The 9,221-nt window shown below is 34.2% G+C and overlaps 2 long non-coding RNA genes across 3 annotated transcripts; both read left to right on the forward strand.

Annotated features, from left to right (window-relative positions):
* On the forward strand, positions 1,987-5,333 carry LOC107614286. Its single transcript, XR_001614366.2, has 4 exons — positions 1,987-2,428; positions 2,514-2,782; positions 2,865-3,012; positions 5,185-5,333. It is a non-coding gene; the product is annotated as an uncharacterized LOC107614286 (long non-coding RNA).
* On the forward strand, positions 5,386-7,829 carry LOC107614287. 2 transcript variants are annotated; one of them, XR_001614367.2, is made up of 3 exons: positions 5,386-5,527; positions 5,613-5,699; positions 5,785-7,829. It is a non-coding gene; the product is annotated as an uncharacterized LOC107614287 (long non-coding RNA). The 2 variants fall into 2 exon arrangements; XR_002352871.1 differs by having other exon boundaries at positions 5,386-5,699.

Raw genomic sequence — 9,221 nt, forward strand, 5'->3', positions numbered from 1 at the left:
TCAGACTTGTAATTTTTATATATAATATTGATTTTGGGTGAATATATGATTTATTTAAAAATAAAATCTGTGTGATTCATATTGATTATAACACGAATAAGATTGTCAATAATTAGATTGAATTTATATTTATTATAAATTTACCTTAAATTAATATATAATAGCAATTCTCTTCTATTATTGTTATGTATTTTTCTCAAACACATAAAATTATAAACTAATACAATGGTAAAAACACGTAAAAATAATCAGACTCCTTCTTGTGAGGTAAATTCTATTCCTAACATGAGAAATCATCAAGAACCAACAGAAATTTTGAACAAGTACATACTAATTATTATTTTTACCGTTCTTATTTTATGAATTTGTTCTCACTGTTGTATTATTTTTTATTAACGCAACTTTATATTCACTTCTTTGATTAAAAAAATATTTTGTAATGTTAATTAATTTAGTTATATAAATTTATCTAAATCCTAAACCCTAAACCCTAAACTATAAACCCACAAAATTGAAACTTTTTTATATTATTTGATTTGAAAATATGTGTGAGTGGTTTTATTCTATCATGTAAAATAAAAATATATAAAAAAAAGAGAATGCCTAAGGTGGCTAGGTAAGGATGATGAGCATATATGATATGATTGGGCATCCTGGCAAAAAGAAAGAGGTAAAAGGGTTTAGGGTTTGGTCATTCACTCCTCTCTCACTCTCGGCTGTGACTCACTCACTCTCACTCCATTGTTGTTCTGCCTTCTATGCCCCTGTCGTCTGTTCTTGGCAACCGTTTTCTCTGCCGGTCGCCTACGTTTCCTTCGTCTGATCGACTTCACCCACAGCTGCACGTAGTTCTATTCTCTGCGTTGCTTCTCTTTATTCTCGCAGATCTGCTCTCTCTTGTGCCTTGATGCCTTGCCGTTGTTCATCATGCTGCCACCATGCATCGTGTTCCCAGCAGTCTGCTTTTTTGCGCACACAGTCGCACACGTCCCTGGGCTTGTTCCAAGGCGGGTGACAATGACACATCTCTCATACCTCGACTTTGGTTACAGTGAATTTGAATTTGTAATTTGATGAATGATTTTTTATGTTCTAGATTTGGTTGTTTATTGTGAATTTTAATTTGTCGTTTGATTAAAATCTTATTTTTATCTTTATTTTTACATCTTTGTTATTTTTTTTTTGTTTTCACCGTTACAGTGAACATCTCACATTGAAGGACAAAGTGACTTTAGATTCATTAGTTAATTCGTTTGAACAATTGACTCAACTAGTCCAATCTCTTATTCAGCGATTGAAAAATAATGTCAGCTCCCCCTCTAAGGTGTTTAAGATCTTTGGTTCTAATTCTAAGACTTTTAATCAACAAAGTAGTGCATCAAATAATCGATTGTTGCTATGCTCTATTGAGATGGCAAAGACGAATCTGTCCATTGCTAAAAAAAGGAGAACAGACTCACTTGCTCCAATTAATGTTCTTGGATTAGAACTACTTATTGCGAGTACTAAGTAATAAGTGGTTTATGTTCTTGGATTAGAGCTACCTATTGCGAGTACTAAGTAATAAGTAGTTTATTATTATTATTATTATTATTATTATTATTATTATTATTATTATAATTTTTTTTTTTATATATTTAGTGGGTGCAAGTCTGTTTTAGACCAATAGCTTCAATGGGTTTGGACGATACTGAACTTGCAATTGCAGCATACTTGTATAGTAATCTCTTGATGGATAAGTAAGTAAACTCAATAAGAATATTATTTTTTAACGGTGTTGTGAATTTGTTTAGCTATTTTTATTTATGTTAATTTATCTTTGGCAGCTATGAGAAAGATGTAAAACCCAGAATTTTTGAAAAATCTTATTATGGGTGGATTTCAAATTTATTTATTATTAGATTTTATTTTTTAGAAATTATTTCATTGAGAATAATTAAATCAAATTTTGATAATTAAAATGAAGATTTTACTTAATTTCATCGAACCCGCCACGCCTCGCCGCCAGCTGCGCTCCATCGCCGTTCCGTCAACGCTGCATCCCGTCGCGTCCGTCGTCGCCATTTCCAAGCGTCGTCGTCAAATCGCCAAGGGAGAGAGAGAGACGCGATGAAGGTGAGAAAGAGGAGCTAGCGTCGCTGTCGAACTGTTACGGAGCCACCGGAGCCGTCGCGTCGCCGTTGTGTCTTGCCTCTATCGTCGCCGTGAATCGCGAACAGAGGAGACCGAGAGACCAAGAGGGAAGAGGCGATGAACGAAGCCGTCACTGAAGCCTTGCCCGTCGCTGCCAGAGGCGTGGAGGAAGGGAGGCAGAACCGCGAGATAGAGGAGCCACTGTGACTGTCGTTGCTGCCGCGGGTGTGGTCTGCCGTCGAGCTGCACGCCGCCACTGCCGTCGGAAACCGCCGTTAGAATCGCTACTGTTTTGGTGAGCTTTTCCCTGTTTCTTCCTTGTTCTGCCAATTCACTTTTACTTTGAAGCTTGTCACTGAAATTGTTTGTGTTGAATAAAGTGGTTGTCGTAAGTTACGTTGCCGCTGCCGTTACTGGAGGTAGTTGCTGGTTCTGTTTGAAGATTGCTGCTACTACTGGAATCCCCCCAAATCGGAGAGGAGAGGAGGCGTTTAACCTCGTCGCTGTTGCTGCCATGGAACAGGTGCTGGAAACTACTAACGGAGCAGGCTGAGTCACAGTGATTCTGGCTGCCAAGGACGGTTCTGTGGCTGTCGGAACCACCGCTGAAGGTTCTGTCCTTTGGTTCAGTCAGTATTCTTTGGTTACAGTAAGTATCTCTGTCTTGAAACCTTCCCCGTTCATATCCCGTTATGTGTTATAAGGTTTTTGCAATATTAATATTTTTTTAGGATTAAGTTATTGGGGCCACATGTTGCGAGTAAGGGTTGTTTCTGCTACTGCAAAAGTGAGCGAAGCTGTGATTCCAGCTACCGGTAATTTCGGGTTGAGAGAGAAGGTTCCTGTGACGCGTTTGGTTTATGTGTTCGACGAGTCGAGGTAGGGGCCTTTTTCGCAAAACTAAACTTATTCATCTGGAATTGTTATATATGGATACTGATATGAGAAATGTACCTTTGGTAATTGTATAAGTCTTGTGTATTGTTTGATTGTTTTGGATGGATGTGAATGCTTGTTGGACTGGACTACTGTTGGCTTTTGTGAAATGGACTGTTTTGAAGTGTTTCTTTAAAGTTGTTTCTTTAAGGTTTTGGAATCGAGTTTAATCCGTTGGAAATTGATTTGAGTTTGAATTGGTTTTCTAGAAATATGAAAATGGTACGCACTTTTAGATCCAGCTTGATTTTGAACTAATTTTGGGTTTCGGACCGTTGAAAAGGATTGTGGAATGGTTTGGTTGGGACCCGAAAAGGGTGGCAAAGTCCAAGTTTTAGGGGAGGTGTTGCCGAAATTTCTATAAAAATCTTAGACTTTGTTTGAAAAGTTATTTAGAAAGGCTTGGATTTGAGAAATTGTATTATTTGATTTATTAAGAAAATAGTTATGTTTTTTAGTTTAATTTATTTAAGAAAACTATGTCTTGAGTTCGATTTATTTAGAAAGGAATTACTTTACCATTTTGAATCACTGAAGAAAGGTATTATGTTCTAATATTGATTTTAAATATAAAAGGGCTTATGCTTTTAGTTAGACTTAAGGATTTCGTTCAGAGGAGCTTTTAGTGATTTTAAAGGAAATTGGACTTTTGATTGAATAATTGCGTTTGTGACATTTTGGAAGAAGTCAGAGAATTGGTTTTAAGAAGGAACCTGGAAGTGGTTTTGATTTAAATGGATTGGCTCCGTTTCAAGTGAATTGGTTTTAGATTGGGTTGGGACTTGTGACTTTATATGATTCATTTTTATAATAAATTCTGTTTCTATTTACTTAAACCAAGAATCTATGATTTTAAGAGTTTCAATCAATTTTTAAAAAATTGAGATAGGTTGTCATTCCCTAAAGTCTTGAGACTCTGCTGAGAAAATTCTATTACCAAATTCTGTTTTAGGATGACTGATTCTTGGATCTTTCAAAAGAGATTTTTAATTTGGCCTAGTTGCTGAGTCGTTCGGAAGTTTTAGAAGGATGTTGTGGAAATATGGCTTGTTTTGAAAGAGGAAATTTCTTTTGAGAAAGAAGGCTTATAAGCTAGAAGTGATTTGAAAAAGGTGGATTTTTGAAGTTAAGACTGGGATGAATTGAAATTTGATTTCAAAGAAAAGTGATTTGATAAAAGTGATTTATGACTTGAATTATGATTTTATGAGTTTTACGATGTTGGATGGTGGAAGTGCTATTATGTTATGAGCCGGAATGGCTGTATATGATAATGAATTACAGCTGATTGTGGAATATGTTATGAGTCGGATGGCAGAGTATGAATATGAATGATTATTGAGTTAATAAAGTGATTGCTGCACTTCCAATTATCTGAGATACGAGTTTCCCTGGGTAAAAGCAGTGGTTAGCCACCGGACATTGTGAAAGTTCTGGATGAGCTCGCCCTTGTGGAAAAACACCAGTGTGGGTGTTGTGTGATTATGATTATGATTGTGAATAACTCGAGTTGGGGATGCACGACAGAGGGACAGTCCAATGGTTAGTTACCAGGACTTGTCGGGTTGGCTTTATAACTGACAGATGAGATTCATCAGCCACTAGGACATGCATTCATCATATGCATCTATGTGATATTTTTTGGGTGTGCATATTGTACTTGGTTTGCGTATGTGATTAATTGTGTTTAATTGTTAATTGTTCTATTTGATGTAACTGCCTGTTTCTGCTTGAACTTTTCTACTTGTGTTTGCGACCGAAACTCTGTTGGATTGTGATGGATTGGTTGTGGATTGAATTGTTTGGGCCTAGGGCTGTGACTGATTATGAGATGGGCCGAAGGCCGTGGTTGGTTTGTGTTTTGGCTTAGAAAAGTATGGGAAATTAAACTTTAGAAAGGCTTTCGGATTTTTGAAGAGTTAACAGTTTTCTCTTCCAGAAAGAATTTTGGAATTTTTATATTAAATCTTTGATTTTGAAAAGATGCATAGGCGATTATTAATCACTGTAACGGTTTTACCTTCACATATCCTATTATAATAATTATCAAAAATCCTCTTCTAAGGACCCTTTCGAGGATGATGTTCTCACCCCCCTACAAATTTCCCTTTTCAGGATATGGGCGTTGAAGTCACCAAGAGTTTACCTAGTTGTTGTCGTGATGTTTTGTGTTGCCTTAGTTATTATCTATTATTACCTTGCCTTTATCTTTATACATTCTGTAAGAGGGATAGGAATTATATTAGTTAATGCTTGCAAAACTATTTAATATATATACATATGTATGTACTCTTTGTGAGTTTTGTAAGTTGTATACTTACAGCTCGCAAAGATGTATTCAGGAGCTTGATGCCAGGAAAGCCAATTGATTTTCTTGTGCTAGACTTAGTAGCAGATATGATGAAGACAAAGTTGACCAGAGAAAAGTGGTTATTGGTTTTTACCTACAACTTTTGCGGTAAGCATATATGAGTGTATATTAAAATAATATTGGTAGTTGTTATTTGTATTGCGCATATAAACAAGTGGCCAAAATAACGTAGATGTCAGAGAAGATAAAATTGGATCCCAACCATCTGCCGTCTTGTATCACAGATGTTTATTTGGGCAAAGTTGACTGCTTAAAAAGAGTAAGTTTATATCATTTTTAAATTCAAATTAGCAAATATTGGTATAAAATAAATTTAATAACTAAAATGATTTTCTCTTGATTAGGTGTTTATCCCTGTACCTGAAACTATTCACGAAGGTCATGAACACTGGTATCTCGTAGTGATCGATCGTGTTAAAAGACAAATCATTTTGCTAGACCTATTTTCCATTAAGAAACAATTCAAGCGAAAGAGGATAGCCTTGAAATTAGTAAATATATTTTCTTTTTTTTTTGTTAATTATATAGATATATGACTAAAAAAGCAAATTCTGACATAGACATAAACAAACCATTTATTTAGACGAAGTATTGGAAAATCGTTTATTCTATAACTTTGAGACTACTCCAAATCTAATTTCTTCATTATTTGAATTTGAAGAACCAAAAGGCCTTCCCACCCTCGAAGTTGTATCATAATATCATATAATTAATAGTTATTGATATAAAATTTATGCAATTATATAATACTCTAATATATCTTGCTCGATATGTAGGAATGACACGGGTGTGTGGGTTGCAAGTTGGGTAATAGCTTGTTTTGAAGATGATAACTTTAACATAAAGATAATATTATAGACTTTTTTTTCGTTATTCTTTCTTTTATATTTAGGTAGTTAAGCTTAATGTGTAAATGTTAATATTTTATTAGGTATATTATGGGAATCGAACGAAGATTGCAGTCTCATTCGTGTCGAAGAATTATAAAATGATCGAGTATTGGGCAAAAGAAAAGCCTTTGAAAATTTTAGAAAGGTGTATAATAATTACCATCGTGATGATTATGAATTCCCACAAGATGGTGATTATTATAATGGTGATCACCATCGTGATTATTATGAATTTTCACAAGATTAGATTTATAGCATTCATACAGCTTTCTAAGATTTTCAAAGGCATTTCTTTTGACTCTATACTCGATCATACTATGATTCTTCGACATGAGTGAGACTGCAATCTTCATTTGATTCCCATCATCAAACTAATAAAATATTAATATCTACACATTAGGCTTAACTACCTAAATATAAAAGAAAGAATGACCGAAAAAATTAGTGTATAATATTATCTTTATGTTAAAATGATCATCTTCAAAACAAGCTATCATCCAACTTGCAACCCACACACCCGCGTCATTCCTACCTATCGAGTATATATTAGAGTACTATATAATTTCATATCAATAACTACTAATTATATGATGTTACGATACAATTTCGAGGGTGGGAAGGCCCTTTGGTTCTTCAAATTCAAATTGTAAAGAAATCAGATTTAGAGTGGTCTTAAAGTCATAGAATGAACGATCTTCCAATACTTCATCTAAATAAATGGCCTGTTTTTGTCTATGTTGCTTTTTTAGTCATATATCTAGATAATTAACAACAAAAAAGAGAATATATTACTAATTTCAAGGGTGTCTTCTTTCGCTTGAACTGTTTCTCAATGAAAAATGGGTCTAGGAAAATGATTTATCTTTTAACACGATCGATCACTACGAGGTACCAGTGTTCATGACCTTCGTGAATAGTTTCAGGTACAGGATACACACCAAATCAAGAGAAAGTAATTTTAGTTATTAAATTTATTTTATACCAATATTTGCTAATTTGAATTTAAAAATGATATCAATTTACTCTTTTTAAGCAGTCAACTTTGTCCTAATAAACATCTGTGATACAAGATGGCAGATGACTGGGATCCAATTTTGTCTTCTCTGATATCTACGTTATTTTTGCCACTTGTTTATATGTGCAATATAAATAACAACTACGAATATTATTTTAATATACACTCCTATATACTTATCGCAAAAGTTGTACGTAAAAACCAATAACCACTTTCTCTGGTCAACTCTGTTTTCATCATAGCTGCTACTAAGCCTAGCACAAGAGAATCAATTGGCTTTCCTTGCATCAAGCTCCTGAATACATCTCTGCGAGCTGTAAGTCCAGAAAATACTATATCCTCCTCAAAGCTGCCAAAGATAAATTAACATAAATAAAAATAGCTAAACAAATCCACAATACCGTTTAAAAATAATATTCTTATTGAGTTTACTTACTTATCCATCAATAGATTACCATACAAGTATGCTGCAATTGCAAGTTTAGTATCATCCAAACCCATAAAAGCTTTTGGTCTAAAACACACTTGCACCCACTAAATATAAAAAAAAAACTGTTATTATTGAAATAATAATAATAGTAAAAAATTACTTATTACTTAGTACTCACAAAAGGTAGCTCTAATCTAGAAACATTAATTGGAGCAAGTGATTATGTTCTTCTTTTATTAGCAATGGACAAATTCGTCTTTGCCTTCTCAATAGAGCATAGCAACAATGGATTATTTGCTGCACTACTTTGTTGATTAAGAGTTTGAGAATTGGAACCAAAGACCTTAAATACCTTAGAGGGGGAGCTGACATTATTTTTCAACCTTTGAACAAGAGATTGGACTAGTTGAGTCAATTGTTCAACAGAACTAGCTAATCAATCTAAAGTCACTTCGTCCTTCAATGAGAGATGTTCACTGTATCAGGGAAAACAAAAAAAAAAAGTTAACCATGATGTAAAAATAAAAATAATAATAAGATTTTAATCAAACGACAAATTGAAATTCACAATAAACAACCAAATTTAAAACATAAAAAATCCTTCATCAAATTACAAATCTAAATTCACCGTAACCAGAGTCTAGGTATGAAAGATGTGTCATTGTCAATGTCACCCGCCTTGGAACAGACCCAGGGACGTGTGCGGTTGTGTGCGCAAAAGAGCACACTGCTGGAGACACGACACATGGTGGTAGCATGACGAACAACGGCAAGGAATCAAGGTAGAAGAGAGCGAATTTGCGAGAATAAAGAGAAGCAAGCAGAGAACAGAACTACGTGCAACTGTGCGTGAAGGCGATCAGACGAAGGAGACGCAGGCGACCGATAGAGAGAACGGTGGCAAAGGACAAATGGCAGGGGCGCAGAAGGCAGAACAGCGATGGAGTGAGAGTGAGTGAGTCACGACCGAGAGTGAGAGAGGAGTGAATGACCAAACCCTAAACCCTTTTCCTCTTTCTTTTTGCCAATTCATAAAATATAAATAGTAAAAATAATAATTATTATATACCTATTCAAAATTTCTGTTGGTTTTTTATTATTCTTTATGTTAGGAATAGAACTTGCCTCACAAGAAAGAATTCGATTATTTCTACGTGTTTTATGTTAGGAATAGAACTTGCCTCACAAGAAGGAATTCGATTATTTCTACGTGTTTTTACCATTGTATAAGCTTAAGATTTTGTGTTTGAGAAAAATACATAACAATGATAGAAGAAAATTGCTATTATATATTAATTTAAGGTGAATCTATAATAAATATAAATTCAATCTAATTATTGACAATCTTATTCGTGTTATAATCAATATGAATCACACAGATTTTATTTTTAAATAAATCATATATTCACCCAAAATCAATATTATATATAAAAATTACAAGTCTGA

This window comes from Arachis ipaensis, chromosome B08 (genome assembly GCF_000816755.2).
Source record: "Arachis ipaensis cultivar K30076 chromosome B08, Araip1.1, whole genome shotgun sequence".
Lineage (NCBI taxonomy): Eukaryota > Viridiplantae > Streptophyta > Magnoliopsida > Fabales > Fabaceae > Arachis > Arachis ipaensis.